The following is a 19,934-nucleotide window of genomic DNA, read 5'->3' as shown; positions in this document are numbered from 1 at the left end:
TGGACTTGGACTCTGCTTGGAAGTGGACTTACTTGGGATTTCTGCTTTTCGGTAATCCATCCGACCACAAGATTCATCCATGGACGTTGGTAATCGCCGGAAGCGCCAGCCCGTTCATTGGGGTTTTGTATAACAGCCGATCAAAAATTTTTAGGGCGTTGCTGCAGCTTATATGCGTCGTAGCGCGACTCCGACGTGGGTATATACACACATCACAAAAAGTTTTGCGTCGCCCCGTTTCCCAGAACCCTTCAAAATAGCCGTTGACTGTGGATATTGTATCACAGACACAGTTTCTTTGACTGTTCAGAGATGTCACTAAACACCCCCCCCCCCCCACCCCCCACCCCTCCCAAAGATGTAAACAACCATGCACGAGCAGAGGCGATTACACACGTAAGGGTCCGACAACCGCTCACTTCCAGTCATTTTATCAGGAAGGAAGTACATGGCTCATGTTGTCACAGTTCGATCGGTTTGTGCCAGGAGGGACTCTCAACAAAGGCGGTGTCCAGGTGTCTCGGAGTGAACCGAAGCAATGTTGTTTTGACATGGAGGAGATCCAGATGGACAGAAACTGTTTCTCTGTATGCGTCGCTCAGGTCGCCCAAGGGCTACTACTGCAGCAGACGACCGCTATCTACCGATTATGGCTCGGAGGAACCCTGACAGCAACGCTACCATGTTGAATAATGCTTTTCGTACAGTCACAGGACGTCGTGTTACGACTCCAATTGTGCGCAATAGGTTGCACGATGATTAACTTCACTCCCGACATCCATGGCGAGGTCAATTTTTGCAAACACGACACCATGCAGTGTGGTACAGATGGGCCCAACAACATGTCGAATGGAACGCTCAGGACTGGCATAACGTTCTCTTCAGAGATGAGTGTCGCATGTACCTTCAACCAGACAATCGTCGGAGACGTGTTTGGAGGCAACCTGAACGCCTTGGACACACTGTTGAGCAAGTAGGCAAGGTGGAGGTTCCCTGCTGCATTGGCGTGGCGTTATGAGAGGCCAACGTACGTTGCTGGTGGTCATGAAAGGCGCCGTAACGGCTGTACGATACGTGAATGCCATCCTCCGACCGATAGAGCAACCATATCGTCAGCATATTGGCGAGGCATTCGTCTTCATCGACGACAATTCACTCCCCCATCGTGCACATCTTGTGAATGACTCCCTTCAGGATAACGACATCGCTTGACCAAAGTGGCTAGCATGTTCTCCAGGCATGAACCCTATCGAACTCGCCTGGGATAGACTGAAAAGGGCTGTTCATGACCGAATGACCCAGAAAACACTCTGAGGGATCTACGCCGAATCTTCGTTGAGGTGTGGGAGAAACTGGACCAACAGTTCCTTGATGAACTTGTGGATAGTACGCAACGACGAATACACACATGTATCAAGCCAAGAGGACGTGCTACTGGGCATTGGAGGTACCGGTGTGCACAGCAATCTGGACCACCACCTGTGAAAGTCTAGCTGTGTAGTGGTACAACATGCAATGTGTGATTTCCATGAGCAATAAAAAGGGCGTAAACGATATTTATGTCGATCTCGATTCCAATTTTCTTTACAAGTTCCGGAACTATCGGAAGTGAGGTGATGCAACACACTTTTTGATATGTGTATGAGCACCACTTGTGAGCAACGGATTAGGGTGGCATTCGTGTCTTTCGGACATGCGTGCGGCAAATATAGAAACTTGAATTATGGCGCCGTCATTACTAAATGCGACGAAACAAGCCCAACGCGCTGTTTTTCTTTCCTTGGCTGCCGTAGGTCCAACCCCGGTAGACGTCCATCGGAAAATGAAGAATCTGTATGTGGCAGCTTGTCTGTCGGAAATTTTCGGTGTGGAATGATGCGACAAGGGGTCTGCTGCTTCATGAAAACACACCTCCCCGTATCGCGAATGTCCAACGCAGATCTTACGTCAACTCAAGTGAGAGGCGTTCGAGCACCCACACTATAGTCCTGATTTCTCCCAATGCGATTATCATACATTTGGCCCCTCAGAAAAGTCCTCGAAAGACCGACGATTCCTGTCGGACGAGATCGTGCACCAAAACAGTTAGGGACTTCATGGAGCAGGACACTGAGCTTAACCAGACGGTTACCTTACTTTCAGCCTGTTGCGTCGGCTGGATGATTGTCTCAGTGTTCACTGAGATTTTTACTAATTCTGGACTATATGGCCTTCTAACTGAAAGTTTTCGATCGCCTTTTATATACCTCTGTCTCTTGTGTTGGTTGTGGAGGAATACCTATGTCTCAGATGCTCACCTATGTCAGATGCTCAAGCCCTCAGTTATTCGCCCCACTTTCGTTCATGGTTACAAAATATTTATCGACTGAACCGTGAACTCGAATAAAGAATTAAATATAATAAAACACAAGACGAGTCAGTCCACCAACGGAGGGATGCGTTTCAACCCTCTAGGAGAATGTGTCTTATATTAGTTTATTCATGAACCATTCTCCTTTATACCTGAAAGTTCTTAGCCCTTTTCGTAAACTTCCCGTATGTTATTTGAGACATACAATGATCATCTATCAGATTACGACCACTTACTGAACAGTTGGTCCATATTTGGAACACCAACAGCAGCGATTCCGGCGGTATGGATTCGACCACTCCAGGGTAGATTTCCAGAGGTATGTGCCAACAGATATTTGCGCATAGCACACGCAGTTCCCGTAAATTAAATGGCAAAGATTTTTGGGAGCCGAGCTGAAGCCTGATATTTTTCAGTCGTCTTCTTACTGGTTTGATGCGGTCCGCCACGAATTCCTCTCCTGTGCCAGACCGTTCACCTCAGAGTAGCACTTGCAACATAATTCCTCGATTATTTGCTAAATGGATAGAAATCTCTACCTTCCTCTACGGTTTCTACCCTCTACAGTTCCTTCTAGTAGCATGGAAATTATTCCCAGGCGTCTTAGCAGATGTCCTATCATCCTGCCCTTCTCCTTGTTGGTGTTTTCCACATATTCCTTTCCTCTCCGAATCTGCGCAGAACCTCCTCGTTCCTCACCTAATTTTCAACATTCGCCTGTAGCATCACAACTCAAATGCTTCTATGCTCTTCTGTTCCGGACCGCGCAGAGTGGCCTCGCGGATGGAGGTACTATCTCACTGACTGCACGGCCCCTCCCACCGGAGCTTATATTCCTCTCTTGACCATGGGCGTGTGTGTTTTCATAACATAAATTAGTTTCAGTAGTATGTAAGTCTAGGGACCGATTACCTAAGTAGTTTGGTCACTTAAGATTTAACAGACATTTGAACATTTTGAACATTCTGCTCCGGTTTTCCCACAATAGATGTTTCCGTACCATACAATGCAATGCTCCACTCGTATCAAGCGAATAATAGGCTAAAACATCAGTCTGAGTTAAGTGTCATGGTCTTCAGAAGACGGTAGCACGATCTGAGGTTTGTGGCACGAACACTCATAACGCTGGTAAATGCCCTCGCAGTTGAGTAACATACAAAGAATGGGTTTCTGTTGGTCACCAGTAATGTTTAAATAGACCGCAGCTGTCATGATACCTTTGATCGCCACCACAGATCTCATGAAAGTTCAGGTGTGTATCTCCCGGAGGTTCATATCGCCTCCACGCGCCTGCGTCCGAAGCGCATCAGTTTAAAGTACCTGTTTGCCTTAATGGCAGCATATCCACACACGACTATCGACCAATTGTAACAACTAACGTGATGCATCTAAGGCGACATGTTTCCATTGACCTCCGGTGAATTCTGGGTATTGCAGTGTGCTCTAAAGTACTGTGATGTCGTTCGATCAACATAGGAAAACTTAGGGTTTGTATGCTGCGGAGCCCCACGTTCAACAGTGCACACTGAACCATGTGGGCCGAAACATTTGTGCCTGCACCAATACAGTGCTCTTTCAGAGCTCCCCGTCTGTTCTGCTTTCCAGACTCGGCAGCCTCCGAAAATCACTTTCTGTGGATGTGTCTATTTCTTCTGTGTTCACCGTTAGTCTACCATTTCCTAGAGATGTTCACGACAGTACCACAAGAATAGTCGACCAACTTCACCGTTTCCAAGATCCCTGTTCCCGGGCCCCAGGCCATAACAACTGCGGTTTCTCTCTTATGCTAGTGGCTTCCCTGTTCGCGGACTTTATCGACGACAGACTGCAGACTGCTTCCCTATTCGTCTGTGCTCCGCTTCTACAGCGTTTGTTCGTTTTATTGAATTTACAAGTGGAATGACTAGCACAATAATCATGAATAGTGCGAATAACTAACTGTATCTTAAAGACTCATCCTCTCTTTCTCCCTCTCTCTCTCTGCCTCTCCCACAATACCTCCCCCCCCCTCCCTCTCTGTCTCTCTCTCTCTCTCTCTCTCTCCCCCTAAACCTCTGTCTCTGTCTCTCTATCTCTCCCTCTGTCTCTCCCTCTCTTTCTATCTTTCTGTCTCTCTTTCTCTCTTCTGCGACCGCCCCCACCTCCCTGTTTCTCTCTGTCCTTTTCTCCTCCTCGTATCTACGTCTATCTCTCTCTCTCTCTCTCTCTCTCTCTCTCTCTCTCTCTCTCTCTCTCGTTTTCCCCACACTGCTCTTCTCCTCCACCAGCCCCTCTCTCTCTCTCTCTCTTACAAACACACACACATACACACAGATACACTCAAGCACGTAAGCAAAATGTCTAATTGTGGTCTGCGAAAATGGGCTGATGTGAAAGGACAAGGAACGGGAGTCGATTTAGAAGAGATAGAAAATCCAGTACCAGAATCAGAATCATAATTTCACAGAGCTTTGTAGGACATAAGATCAAATAAGGCAGAGGGAATCTATAATATTCCATCAGTATGCATAAAATAATTGGGGAAAGTTTCAACAAAATGAGTATTCACGTTAGTGTGTAGAATGTATGAGGCTAGGAGTATACGGTCTGACTTTCGGTAAAATATCATCCACACATTCCGAAGACTGCAAGAGTTGACAAGGGCGCGAAATATCGCACAACCAGCTTAACAGGTCATGCATAAAAGTTAGTTACAAGAAGAATGGAAAAGAAAATTGAGGATGTGTTACATGACGATCAGTTTGGCGGCAGGAAAGGTAAAGGCACCAGAGAGGCAATACTGACGTTGTGGTTGCTAATGGAAGCAAGACTAAAGAATAATCAAGACACGTTCATAAGTTTTGTCGACTACGAAAAAGCGTTCGACACTGTCAAATGATGCAGGAGGTTCCAGATTCTGAGAAAAATAGGAGTAAAATTTAGGGAGATTCAAGAGGGAATAAGAAGAGTGGACGACCAAGAAAGAAGTGCTCGGATTAAAAAGGGTGTAAGGCAGGGATGTAATCGTTCGCCCCTGTTGTTCAATCTGTACATCGAAGAAACAATGATGGAAATAAAAGAAAGTTTAAGGAGCGGAATTAAAACTGAAGGTGAAAGTTTATCAATTATACGATTCGCTGATGACATTGCCATCCTGAGTGAAAGTGAAGATGAATTACATGATATGGTGAATGTCTAAACGCGCGGGGTTAGCCGAGCAATATGAGGGCGCTGCAGTCATGGCCTGTGCGGCTGGTTCCGGCGGAGGTTCGAGTCCTCCCTCGGGCATGAGTGTGTATGTTTGTCCTTAGGATAATTTAGGTTAAGTAGTGTGTAAGCTTAGGGACTGATGACCTTAGCAGCTAAGTCCTATAAGATTTCACACACATTTGTGAATGTCTGATGAAAACAGATTATGGACTGAGAGTAAATCGAAGAAAGACGAAAATAATGAGAACTAGGAGAAATGAGAACAGCGAGAAGCTAACATCAGGTTTGATGATGGTGAAACAGATGAGGTTATGGAATTCTGCAACTTATTCAGCAGAATAATCAAAGATGGACGGAGCAAGAAATTCTGCAACCTAGGTAGCAAAATAACCAACGATGGACGGAGCAAGGAGGAAATCAAAAGCGGACTAATAATGGCGAAAACGGCATTCCTGGCCTGCTAGTATCAAACTTAGGCCTTCATTTAAGGAAGAAATGTCTGAGAATATACGTTTGGAGAACAGCATTGCATAGTAGTGAAACATGGACTGTTGGATAACCAGAAGAGAAGAGAATCGAAGCATTTGAGATGTGGTGCTACAGACGAATGTTGAAAATTAGGTGAACTGATAAGGGAAGGAATTATTATGTTCTGCGTAGAATCGAGAGAAAAGGAATCTTTGGAAAACCCTGGCGAGGAGAATGATTAGACATCTATTAAGACATCAGGGAATGACTTCCATGGTACTAGAGGGAGCTGTAGAGAACTAAAACTGCTGATAGGCGGACAGAAATAGGAATATATCCAGCAAAATAATTGGTGAGGTTGGTTCCAAGTGCTACTCTGAGAGGAAGAGGTTGACCCAGGAGAGGAATTCGGATACGTACCAGAAAATCCATATTTAGGGTTCGCTGTTGATAATGCAACCTTAAACCGGTTCTTTAGATTCGGGTGGCTGGCTGCATCAAACCAGTCACAGGACTGATGACTCAAAGAAAAAAAGTCTTCTGTTTCACTGTCTTATTATGGTATATCCCAAATTACATTATGTCGAGGATGCTTTCCCGTTTCTTTGCTGCATCACATTGATCCACAGCATTGCGGTTCATATTTGCGGATTTCGAGCCAAGAGTGACACACGAGATCATTTCAAAGAACATTACATTCTATTTATTAGCGCATCAGCGTCGTTAGCCTACAGTGGCAGCAGTGATCAAATAAAACCATATCAGCACGTAGTGCTTCTACCAATTCATAACTATCTTATCTTATTTCCCCCTCCAACACACGAAGAATGGCCGCCATTTACAGTGTCACATAGGCACCGCAACACCGTTCGAAAGGGTGGCATATTAAATTGTTCCCACTTCCACAAGTGGGCTCAGAGTCTAAGTCATTGACAAGCAGAGCTGCGTGGTCCGTGCCGGGATTTGCTGTGTTGCTGGCCGTGGCACTGTTCGAAAGACTACCACATTAAATTTATTACCACCTGCTATAATGTTCTGACAGATCATGCTCTCGACAGGCCCCCTACAAAACATAATGGACCCACAAGCCTGAAAGCTATGCGCCGTTAGCGGCATCTCTGAGATCTATTTTTAAATGTCGTTCGCACCATCACTATACAGAGCCATTCATCACTTTTACACTGTATGTCTTAATGGTTGTTCTACTACTCCAAGGTTTCCCAAACTGTGTTGCACAAGAGACTGGTGTTCTGCAGGAGGCTTTTGTCCTGGCAATTTTTCTACTTTCTTATTTCTGTTTTACTGGTGATGATATAAAACTGAACTAATCACTGAATAGTCAAAACCCGAGAAGGCGGTAGGGCCTTGCCCATAATGCTACTAAGGTTCCCAATTTGAGAGAGAGATCTGACTAGAAACAAAGCGGCATAGAATAAGGTCGGCATGCCGCTGTGCTGAAAGATTCCCACAAATGACAACCATTTGGCTTCAGCCTGGAACATCATTAACCGAAGTGGGATTATCTTAAGCGCTCAGTGCCACTTCGAGCTGAGCCCTGATGACCAGCGAAGACATGTCTGGAGACGCCCCAGACAGTGATGGGATAACGACATCACTCTCTGGGGAACCATTTGTTTTCATAGGAAGACTTATTTTGCTGTCGCCCATGGCATCCTTATGTGACTCCGGTACGTCCACGTCTCTGTACTTCCCGTTTGGTTGCCCCTCATGGCAATCTATCCTGAGCTTAGATTTTAGCAAAATAATGGACCCTCCCAAATGACGAGAATTTTAATTGCTTGTCTTCGTTGTCGCCAAACCCCACCTTCGCCAACAAGGATCGATTACCAATTAAGAACGTTTGGAGCACTAAGGACAGAGTCCAACAACCATTTTGGGATTTTGACGATCTAATGCGTGAGTGTCCGCAGCTCGTGCTCTCGCGGTAGCGTTCTCGCTTTTCGTGCACGGGGTCCCAGGTTCGATTCCCGGCGGTGCCAGGGATTTTCACCTGCCTCTAGATGACTGGGTTTTGTTGTGTCGTTTTCATCACCATCATCATTCATCCCCATTACGGTCGGAGGAAGGCAATGGCGAACCAACTCCACTAGGACCTTGCCTAGTACGGCGGTACTGGTCTCCCGTATCGTTGACCTACGCTCTGTCAAGGAGTATGGGACATCATCATCATCATCAATGCGTGAGTGGGACAGAATTGGCACGATATCCCCAAGGAGGACATCCAACAACTGCCTCAATCAATGCGAAGTTAAGTAACTGCTTGCGTTAAGATCATGTGTGGACCAAAACGTTACCCTTTCGCTCAATTTATGAAGGACTTTCTCTTCAATAAATGATCCAATGTTTATGAAATTGTAATCATTTGTTTGTCTGTACATGTACATAAAGTCTAGAGACTTCCGACCCCTTCGGATAATTTCTTCGTGGTGTGTTCTTTTTTTGTTCACGGTATGTATAGGTCTATGGGCATTTTGAGTTTTGAGCATATCGGGTTGTGTATCTACAAAACGCCATTTGTGCAACGTTTCTGCTTTCCATTCATGAAACATGCTGCAGAAAGATATCTTTTAGTTATGGAGGCGTGCGGAGAACATGCTCTGTCTGTGATAACGTGCAGAGATTGTTTTCGACGATTCAGTGACTTCAGTTTTGAGCTGATTGACAAAGTGTGATCTGGTAGGTGTTGTGCACTATGACTGTCTGCAAGTGAGTCTAACACTGAATGCTGAATACTAAAAAGCACAGTCACTCAGTCTGAATGTTTCACTTATAGACAGACATGCACCACATGTTCAGCTCCATGACAAAGACATTCTGAGATGGGTGGGAAGATTGGCAGAGGTCCATGACTTAGTAATCACTGTCACACACTGAGGCCATTCCCTATGCTTCAGAGGTCACTCCGGTTGCATATATCCTCACGAAGTAGTCGACCACTAATACCGCACTCTTGCATACTTGATATATGCATGTTCCGTTCTTTATCTCATATGAATGGAATCTCACTCGTATACTCAGCTATCGTTTCTGCACTTTGGTGACTTCGTCTGTCTACACTTCCGTCGCGCCCAATAAATTCGGAACTGTCTTCGTTCTTCATTTGGCAGGATGTGTACTGCGCACCATTCTGCGATGATGGACAAATGCACTAGTCTCTCAAGAACATGAATCTTATGATGACATACATGATTCTTACCACTGCACTACTTTACATCTTTTACATTTTCTGATCGAATTAAGTATATTCTTCACCTTCACTGAGTGAAGTCGGTACCACTGACGGCATTTTCTCGGACGAATTCGCTTTGCTTTGCTAACAGGTGAAGAATGACCATGCTCATCGTAGTTTTGTACCGTAGGAAGCCGGGGACAGGATGTTATTGTCGGTGGCAGATATTCTCTTTTTACAACACAAATGCACATGTGGATTTACACGATTCTTTATTTACATGAAGATCTTAGCTGCTGCTTAACCTTAGTAGACTTCAGACAATATCGATAATCTCGTTATTACAAACCGCAATCTGGCTGCTAGTCTCGATCTGGTCGCTATGCCCTGTCGTAGCCAGAGTCAGTCGCTGAGGCAGTTCGGTCAGTGGCGACGGCCAAAATACATGCTGTCGAGAGGGCGTTGTCAGAGTGTTGCTTGCAAGTCTGTCTCTGGCCTCTCTCGTGATAGGCCCGCTCATTATAGCGCCTAGTTTCGATCTTCGCTTTACATCTTTGCCGACCGGTGTGCTGGTGACAGCTTACGCCAGCACAATCCTCCTCCCCAAAAAGCCGGACCAATGATGGGAAGACGCGAACGACAACAGGGAGGAAAGCAGGACGCTGGATGTAGAGATGAGCCGGGATCCGTGACGGTGGAGGATGGTGTACTCTCGACAGTACCACGCCGTCTACCGAACGAGGCACCAGGAACATCCTCAGAAAAACTGCTGCCAGGGCAGGCGTCCGGGTATGAGGGCCTGTCTTGGAGCGATGACAGCGACGGGGACGGTGGGTCCTCGTCCTTTGGGTCGGGGTGGAGACGGTGGGGCCGAGGTCGCGTCGTCTATCCGTTTCTCCTGGGGTGCCCTTGTGGCATCAGCGGGCGGCTGCAATGACCGCGCGGTCTGGTGAGGTCGTGAATATGGGGGAAGAAAAGCAGGAGAATCACGTGGCAAATGACACGCACGAATTTGGTTCTGGTGTCGGCACTGCAATCAAGTACATAAATTAGCCAATGCATTCCTTAATCACGCCGCTTTCCCTTCACCCACATTTGCCATACACCTTGAAAAGAACCAGAATGCACTGCGCAAAACAATACTTGCGGACCACTGGCGGCGCAGGATGCTGTGGTCAGTGTAGCAAGTGTAGCAGCGGATTGGTTTTCGGAGCATGCGCGTCATTGTGACGTCATATGTTCAGAGTGTGCGTCCATGCCCTGCCAAGTACAGAGCTGTCGCGCTAACCGTTTAGTGTAAAAGTGCCCGATGGACCCGACCATGAATAAGTTCCGCCTGTGATGGAGCGTCTCGAGGGTGGGAGCAATAGGACGCGAGAAAGAGTTGCAGTGCCCTGTTCCCGTGCGTTGGTGGTGCGAAGCTTGGCCATCTGTTTTTTAAAATCACATACGAAGCTTTCAGTTTCTCCTTTGCACTGGGGGTGAAACGGAGCACTTGCTACACGCCGAATGACGTTGCGTTGATGGCAAATGAGGGTGCTGGGAAAGAAGCGTGATCCAGGAACGCATTGGCTCTTTTATGTACTTTTTTGCAGGTCCCGATGATTTGCAGAGCCGCTACCAGAACCAAATTCGCGTGTGTCATTAGCCCCGTGATTCTGCTGCTTTTCACGTGAAGTGAACTGTGGCTTGTTGCCCGACACAATCACTTTTGGAAAACATTTAATGCAAAATGTTGAGGGCAACGCTGGAATGGTACTACGTCATGTGGTAGTGTTTATAGTCACCGCAAATGGAAACTTACAATGAGGCAACAGGTGTTCCAAAATGGTCCTTAAGTCAATGTGCGCACGTTGCCATGGCGACTGGACCAAACTGACAATTTCTGTGGCGGAGCGAATTGGTTTTCCGCGCATGCACGTCACTGTGACATCATCTGTTCAGTGTGGGCGTCGATGACCGGCCAAGTAAAATGCTCTTGCGTTAACTGTTAAGTGCAAACAATTCCCCAATGGCCTTGGTGGAACGAACGCAACACATCCTTTTGCAACACCTTGGTAATAAACAAACGCAATTGTCCACTGTCATATTGAACGAGAATCACAACCTGTTGAACTGAAAGGTTATGCCGACGAGCGAAGTGTCGGCGCATTATTGAGTTCTGGGTATTGTTCAATGAATGAGGCCGAGACGTGCGAATGTAGTGCAACAAAATCTTGAGATCTTTGTGTGCTTCGGTGGCCTGTGCAATTCTTCTGTACAGCAAGAGTAAAGATTCCAGCAATTCAGAGTCCTGCCTGTCGGTTTAGCAACAAGATGCGCCAGATGCATCAGAATCAGAGTCCGGACCGATCGGAAGACGAGATAGGGCGTCTGCATTCCATGCTTTGCCGTAGGTCTATATACAATGTCATACTTTTACTGCGAAAGCGACGCAGCCCAGCGTTGCAATTTTTGAGAAGCGCGTGTAGGAACCCGCTTTTATGGATGAAACAAGAACTGCGAACTCTTATGATCTGTCACTAAAAAGAACTTGCGACCATACAAATAGTGACGGTATTTTGTCACACCATACACAATGGCGAGAGCTTCTTTTTCCATTTGAGAATAACTGCACTAAGTTTGAGTTTGCAACTTTGAGGCAAAAGCAGTAGATCTGTCTTGTGCACGAATTCTGTGCCAAATTGCAGCGCCTATTCCGTAGCCAGGAGCATCGACTTGCAAAACTACTGGCCTGGCAGAGTCAAAATATACTAAACATCTGTCACTAAGCAAAGCATCTTTGAGTTCCTGAAATGCGTCTTGACAGTCTTTAGTCCATATAAAAGGTACATTTTTGCGACACAAGTGATGCAATAGAGCCGAGATCTGAACGGCATTAGATATGAACCGAATCCAGTTTGTCATCTTGCATAGTACTGATTACAGTTCAGACATTTCGAGGAACAGACACGTCTCGGATGCAAGCAAATGAAATTAGAGGGGGTCCACTCCACAATTGTTTATCATATGATCTATGTACTGTAGTTTAGTTCGAAAAACGTCACACTTTCCGAGACGACGCTTGAGTGCTGCTTCTGACAAGAGTATACAAATTGGCAATGTGTTTCTCTGGTGTACGATATGTGACGACAATATCGTAGAAGTAGTTTGAACAAAATGGCACGTTAGCAGTCAGCTGTTCCAAGTAACGTTGAAAAATGGTGGGTGCGGAAGCAATGCATAGGGGCAAACGCATGTACCTGAACAGTCCTAAGACTGTAATTACAACAAACACTTTCTGTGATTCTTCATACAAAGGAATTTGCAAGTAGGCATCACGAAAATCTATCTTAAAAAGGTAACGTCCTGCACCAAGCCTGTGCATGAGATCTTCAGGGCGAGGTAACGGATAAGTGTCAACTACTGTCTGTGGGTTGACTGTAGACTTGAAGTCAATACCAATGCGAAAGCAACCAGAAGACTTAGGCAACAAAACGAGGGTCATTGACCATTGACTACCTTGAGTGGGAGCCAGTACACCTTTATCTGGCAGTTCTTTCAATTCACTGGCTACTTTGTCTGCCCCAATAGCTGAATGGTCAGCATGACGGACAGCAGTCCTAAGGGGCCAGGGCTCGATTTCTGGCTGAGTCTGGCATTTTTCTCTGTTCAGAGAAGGGGTGTTGTGTTGTTTTCATCATCATTTCATCCCCATCCGACTTGCAGGTCTCCCAACGTGGCGCTGAATGTAATGAAACCTGCACCAAGGCGGCCGTACCTGCCCCGTAAGGGGCTACTTTGCCTCGTAATGCAATTGGAAGGGGCGGGCCGAGATAAACTTAGGCCGTGAATTCTCTTTTATTGTAACATGCACTACAAATCTTTTCGCTTTTCACGTTACTTCTGAAAGTCGTTCAGAAAATTCTTTAAACAAGTCTTTGATGCTAAAGTCGACACTAAAAGTACACTGCCTTGGGTGTTAAGGCCAAAAAAATCAAAGGGAAATAAACCGAGTATGTTCTCGCTGTCACTTGATTCCAACACAATAGAATTAACTGTACTGGTGTGAGATTTGTAAGTGGCTAGCAAACTACACTGTCCAAACACTGGAATTTCCTGTCCGTTGTAAGCAGCGAGGTGCTTGCTAGATTCAGAAAGGCTTGGTAAGCCTAACCGCTAGTACGTGACTCGATTAAGCAAAGTCATTGAGGCACCTGCATCTAACTGAAAGTTCACACGACCAACAGCCATTCGTAATGGGACAAATAGTTCGTCAGAGTGTCGTTGCACAGCATTAGGGCGGAAAGGAGGCACAACATTGATCTTATTTTTGTCGAAGCCGGTTTAGGTTTTGAAAACACAGCATTCAATGCACAGGACCGAGCCTGTTATTTTTTTATTTTTTATTCTTTTTAAATGGGAAAAATTGGCATTTTGTGCCGTTGGAAACAAACTGCGTGTAACACGTGATTGGAAATCCTGTCTTTTACGGTGAGCATAACATCTGGGGCAGATTTCACTAAATTTACAGGCCCGCTTTCACGTCTACGTGGCTGTACACATGGTTGTGTACGCGCTCGTTGTTGTGGTGGCTTGGAGTGGTCGGAAACAAAGGGCGACACGACCAGACAAATCCGGGCCTGGTCAGATTTATCAGACGCTGCGGCAGCCGAATCATATTGCTCTAAGATTTGCAATCCTTGAGGAAGTCATGGATCTGAGTACTTTAAGATTTGAAACTTCCTGGCAGATTAAAACTGTGTGTCGGACCGAGACTCGAACTCGGGACCTTTGCCTTTCGCGGGGAAGCGCTCTACCAAGCTGCCCAAGCACGACTCACGCCCTGTCCTCTCAGGTTTACTTCTGCAGTACCTCGTCTCCTACCTTCCAAACTTTACAGAAGCTCTCCTGCCAGTAAGTCTCATATCAGCGCACATACAGCTGCAGAGTAAAAATCTCATTCTGCCTTAAGATTTGTTCCCGTATTCTACTATCTGGGACAATGAATGTTATTGCATCTCGTAACGTGAGATCACTGTAAAGGTTGACAAAACTACACTTAAATTTACACTTCTTAGTTACACCCGTTAATTCTGTGTGCCATTGGCGGTACGTCTGTTCCGGCTTTTTCTGAAAGAACTGATATGCAGCTGCAGCTACTTGGACTTTCTGCTCATAGTACTGATCTACAGCAGCCATTACTTTGCCATAGCTGAGTTCGTTGGGAGACGCGGTTGGGAACAGTTTTTGTATTAACCTGAACACTAGGAACCCCGCCGTCGAAATTAAGTATTGTAACTTAATAAAACCTACAACACGATGAACTTCACAATGTACTGGAACTGGTTCCGGTATTCGGGCCATTCTTCTTCTGTGTCGGTAGATTGGCATAACAGTGGTATGCTGGTCGGTGTCACTTGTTGGGCTGTTAGGTAGATTGGTTGTGAGTGATCAGTGGCATTTTGCTGGAGCACCAGTGTATTTGCAAGTACCTCGCCTTGGATCTCGTACCAATCCTTGTGGCGTGTACTGAGTCTCGGCTCCCTTACCTTTGCCGGAGGAGTTAAGAGGAGGCTCTCGCCAAGAACGTGGACAGCGCATATGCTCCTGCCAGCCCGCCCCGATGGGGAATTGAAATACAGTAAAGGTAAAAAAAAAAAAAAAATCGTGGACAGTTGGCGTTCGATGTTACGTGAGTCCCGAGTGCGCTTTTAGTGGCGCAGGAACCGACCACGTGTATGGGGCAGCTTGGTGGAGAGCCTTTCCTGTCGCCTGTAAGGAGACCTGTTACTGCCTTGGTTTGCGTGCTGCCGGCTCCGGACACGGCTGTCTACGGTCGTCCGCTGCCTTACTGCTGCCTGCTGTACCCTCAAAAGCCATATCGGACGTCCAGCGAAAAGTTAAGTAAGATTGTACTTAGGGCATGTGTGTGAAGGTATTGAGGTCTGCTGCCTCACATTTGGTAACTGTAAGCGCATGGGTAGTACCATGGAAGTAAAGGTGTGCCCATATAGACTTCATGGTGTTTAAGACTCGTGTTAAATATTAATATAAAGCACGAGTATAGCTCTTCCAGCTCGTGGGAAATTATTGTTTGATGTAACACGTACTCTGTTGATGGTTCAAATGGTTCAAATGGCTCTGAGCACTATGGGACTTAACATCGATGGTCATCAGTCCCCTAGAACTTAGAACTACTTAAACCTAACTAACCTAAGGACATCACACAACACCCAGCCATCACGAGGCAGAGAAAATCCCTGACCCCGCCGGGAATCGAACCCGGGAACCCCGGCGTGGGAAGCGAGTACTCTGTTGATGTAATACATATTCTGTTCATCAAATATAGTGCATACGAGTGTTTGGCAGCCTTTTCGTAGTGAGCCCCAGTAAAACTTATAATGAAATTTTCAGAATGGTGCTCGTTACGGTTTCAATGAATAGTGAGCCACAATAGTTCACGTAGTTGAATTGTGACTAAGACTGCAGTGCCCGTTGGCCTTGCTAATAATTATAAGTTTTTTAAAAATATCTTAATAGCAGGGAATATTACTTAAGGTTCATTTACATCTGCATCCATACTCCGCAAGCCACCTGACGGTGTGTGGCGGAGGGTACCTTGAGTACCTCTATCGGTTCTCCTTTCTACTCCAGTCTCTGATTATTCGTGGAAAGAAGGATTGTCGGTATGCCTCGGTGTGGGCTCTAATCTCTCTGATTTCATCCTCACGGCCTCTTCGCGAGATATACGTAGGAGTCAGCAATACATTGCTTGACTCCTCGGTAAAGGTATATTCTCGAAACTTCAACAAAAGCCCGTACCGAGCTACTAAGCGTCTCTCCTGCAGAGTCTTCCACTGGATTTGGCGATTACGAAAGCGTGCTGCTCTCCGTGGGATCTACTCTATCTCTTCTATCAACCCTATTTGGTACGGATCCCACACTGCTGAGCAGTATTCCAGCACTGGCCGGACAAGTGTACTGTAACCTGCTTCCTTTGTTTTCAGATTGCATTTCCTCATGATTCTTCCAATGAATCTCAGTCTGGCTTCCGTATTACCGACGATCAACTTTATATGATCATTCCACATTAAATCACTCCTAATACCTTCTCCCAAATAATGCACGGAATTAACTGCTTCCAGCTGCTGACCTGCTATTTTGTAGCTAAATGATAAATGATCTTTCTTTCTATGTATTCGCAGCACATTACACTTGTCTGCATTGAGATTCAATTGCCATTCCCTGCACCATGCGTCAATTCGTTGCAGATCCTCAGGCATTTCCGTACAATTTTCCGTTGTTTCAACCTCTCGATATACCTCAGCATCATCCGCAAAACGCCTCAGTGAACTTCCGATGTTATCCACAAGGTCATTTATATATATTGTGAAAAGCAGCGGTCCTACGACACTCCCCTGCGGCACACCTGAAATCACTCTTACTTCGAAAGACTTCTCTCCATTGAATGACATGCTGCGTTCTGGTATCTAGGAACTCTTCAATCCAATCACACAGTTGGTCTGATAGTTCATATGCTCTTACTTCGTCCATTAAACGACTGTGGGGAACTGTATCAAACGCCTTGATTGATAAGACCTGCGCTGTTGGTTGTACCTTGCCTGTGTAGATCATTCGTAGTGGGGCAAAGGCAGTATGCCGTTTTATTAGTGAATAATTTAACCTATTATTTAAAATCTTTTGTTGGTTGTGTACATTGTCCCTGCGGACCTTTTCTGTGCACTTGTTAAATGTTACAGCTGGCTGACTGGTGTTTTGAAGTAAGCGCTACCTTTGAACCTATGGGTACCGGGGCTGTGAAGTCCTGGGTAGCGGGAGGTGACTCCGGGTCGAAGCCCGAGAAGTGGGTCTTGTACTAACTGCCGGCTTCCGCCTTCCGCCTTGACTTCTCCAAGTTAAGTTTTCGTTCTGCCTTCGAGCGACCTGGCGTCACTCCTGGCTAATTAATTCTGGTGCTAATTATGTTTACTTGGGTATTTATTAAACTTCGTCCGAAGAGCAACATGCAATTGTGAAGTAATTTAAGCCGTCAGGCGCATAATTGATAGTGGTTTTAAAATTTTCTTGTATCTGAGATAGACTTTGTTTCATAAAAGGACATTGGTAGCAGATTTACTAAATTCTTGTGTCTTACGTTTCTTATTACCTAAAGTAATTAAGATATTGTTGTTTTAAAGGTATTTGTTTATATGATTGTTAAATAAAACGCGTGATAACGGAAGGGGTCCTGTCCTTCCCATTCGTTTCCCTATTCCCTAGTAGAATGTCTCTGTGCGGCTGCAATAGCTTGTTAAGCCAGCAGTTGTCGTATCGTCGTCGGCAAAGCAGTAACTTATTGGTTCTGAAACTGAAAAGCTTGTTTTAGATCCATCACATAGGCCGTCTGCGGCTGAGGCTCCGGGGCAGGAGGTGGAGGGGGCGGAGAATTGATGGTTTAGACAAAAACTTTCTATCAAAATGCAGGCATAGTCTCTGAAAAGAGAAATCTGATTAGTTCTGGAGAGCCCCTCCTGGAATTCATGCTAGAACACAACAACAAATTAGCGACTAGAAACACTTGAAAATGATCACCTGTACAAGCTAAAACACAAGAGGAGCAAGCAAAATCTTCTGCCAATTTGATTAATTTCGATCGCCACCGAATTATTCTTGTCGCCACTGTGGAATCCTCGTCGCCACTGTACTGTCTTCGTCTGTAGGAAGTAAGTGAAAGGATGTCCCATGTCAACACGGGTTTAGAAAACATCGTTCGTGTGAAACACAATTAGCTCTTTATTCATATGAAGGGCTGAGTACTATTGACAAGGGATTTCACATCAATTCCGTATTCCTGGATTTCCGTAAGGCTTTTGACACTGTACCACACAAGCGGCTCTTAGTGAAATTGCGTGCTTATGGAATATCGTCTCAGTTATGTGACTGGATTTGCGATTTTCTGTCAGAGAGTTCACAGTTCGTAGTAACTGACGGAAAGCCATCGAGTAAAACAGAAGTGATTTCGGGCGTTCCCCAAGGTAGTGTTATAGGCCCTTCGTTGTTCCTTATCTATATGAACGAATTGGGAGACAATCTGAGCAGCCGCCTTATGTTGTTTTGCAGCTAACGCTCTCATTTATCGACTAATAAAGCCATCAGAAGATCAAAACAAATTGCAAAACGATTTAGAAAAAAATATGTAAATGGTGCGAAAAGTGTAAGTTGATCCTAAATAACGAAAAGTGTGAGGTCATCCACATGAGTGCTAAAAGGAACTCTTTAAACTTCGGTTATACGATAAATCAGTCTAATCTAAAAGCCGTAAATTTCACTAGATACCTAGGTATTACAGTTACGAACGACTTTGTTGGAAAGAACACATGGAAAATGTTGTGGGGAAGGCTAACCAAAGGCTGCGTTTTATTGGCAGGACACTTAGAAAATGTAACAGACCTGCTAAGGAGACTGCCCGCACTACGCTTGTCCGTCCTCTTTCAGTATACTGCTGCGCGGTATGGGACCCTTACCACATAGGACTGACGGAGTACATCGAAAAACTTCAAAGAGAGGCAGCACGTTTTGTATTAAAGCTAAATATGGAAGAGAGTGTCACAGAAAAGATACAGGATTTGGGCTGGAAATCATTAAAGGAAAGGCGTTTTTATTTGCGACTCCAGCTTCTCACGAAACTCCAATCACAAACTTTCTCCTCCGAATGGGAAAATATTTTGTTGATACCTACCTACATAGGGCGGAACGATCACGAGGATAAAAAAGGGGAAATCAGAACTCGTATGGAAAGATATAGGTGTTTATTCTTTCCGCGCACTAAACGGGATTGGAATAATAGAGAAATGTGAAGGTGGTTCGATGAACCCTCTGCCTGGCACTTAAATGTCATTTGCAGAGGATCCATGTAGACGTAGATGTAGATGGGTGACCGGTATCCTCTTTCTACAACACAAATTCACACGTGGATTAACACGGTTCTTTATTTACATGAACAGATAGCTGCTACTTAACCTTAGTAGAGTCCATGTGCAGTGGTACAAACTTATCCGTAGTAGTTCTCTTGCTGACACTATCGATAATCCTGCCATTGCAAACTGTAGTCTCACTGCTAGTCTCGATCTCGTCGCTACACCCTGTCGTAGCCAGAGAGAGCAGTGAGGCAGTCTGGTCAGCGGCAGCGGCATAAGTACCTGCTGTCAAGAGGGCGTTGGCGGCGTGTTGCTTGCAAGTCTGTCTCTCGCCTCTCTCGTGATAGGTGCACTTCATCCAGCGCCTACTTTCGATCTTCACGCTAAATCTTTGCTGAACGGTGTGATGGTGACAGCTTACACCAGCACACTCATGCTGTTAGCTTTTTGTTAACAAGAAATGGGGAAGAGAGTGGAGAGGCTGATACTTATTGGCCTAGGACGTGGAAGAGGTGGTGGTGAAAATCGTCCTAGATCATTAGCTGTTCCAGAACTCTCATAGTGGTGTGCTGGCCTTGGCACATGTCGCAGCCTGCCTCCGCAGTGGTAGCGTGAGTCTCGGAGTGGATAGTGGGCAGGGGGGGGGGGGGAGTGGCCGTTTGGTAGGGGGGGAAGCGGGACACGGGATGGGGCGAGCACACCCTAACTGGATACGCTGCCCGCAGTAGTTCTAGTGACCGAGCAAAGATGCAATGACCGAATACGTAGCACCTAACTTCTAACACATTACACGTGTCATTATCCGTGTGAGACTGCAGCCAGTACGGGCTTCTCATTT

Source organism: Schistocerca gregaria, chromosome 2, assembly GCF_023897955.1.
Source record: "Schistocerca gregaria isolate iqSchGreg1 chromosome 2, iqSchGreg1.2, whole genome shotgun sequence".
Classification (NCBI taxonomy): Eukaryota; Metazoa; Arthropoda; class Insecta; order Orthoptera; family Acrididae; genus Schistocerca; species Schistocerca gregaria.
The sequence above is the reverse complement of the archived record's forward strand: the minus strand, read 5'-3'. Positions refer to the sequence as shown.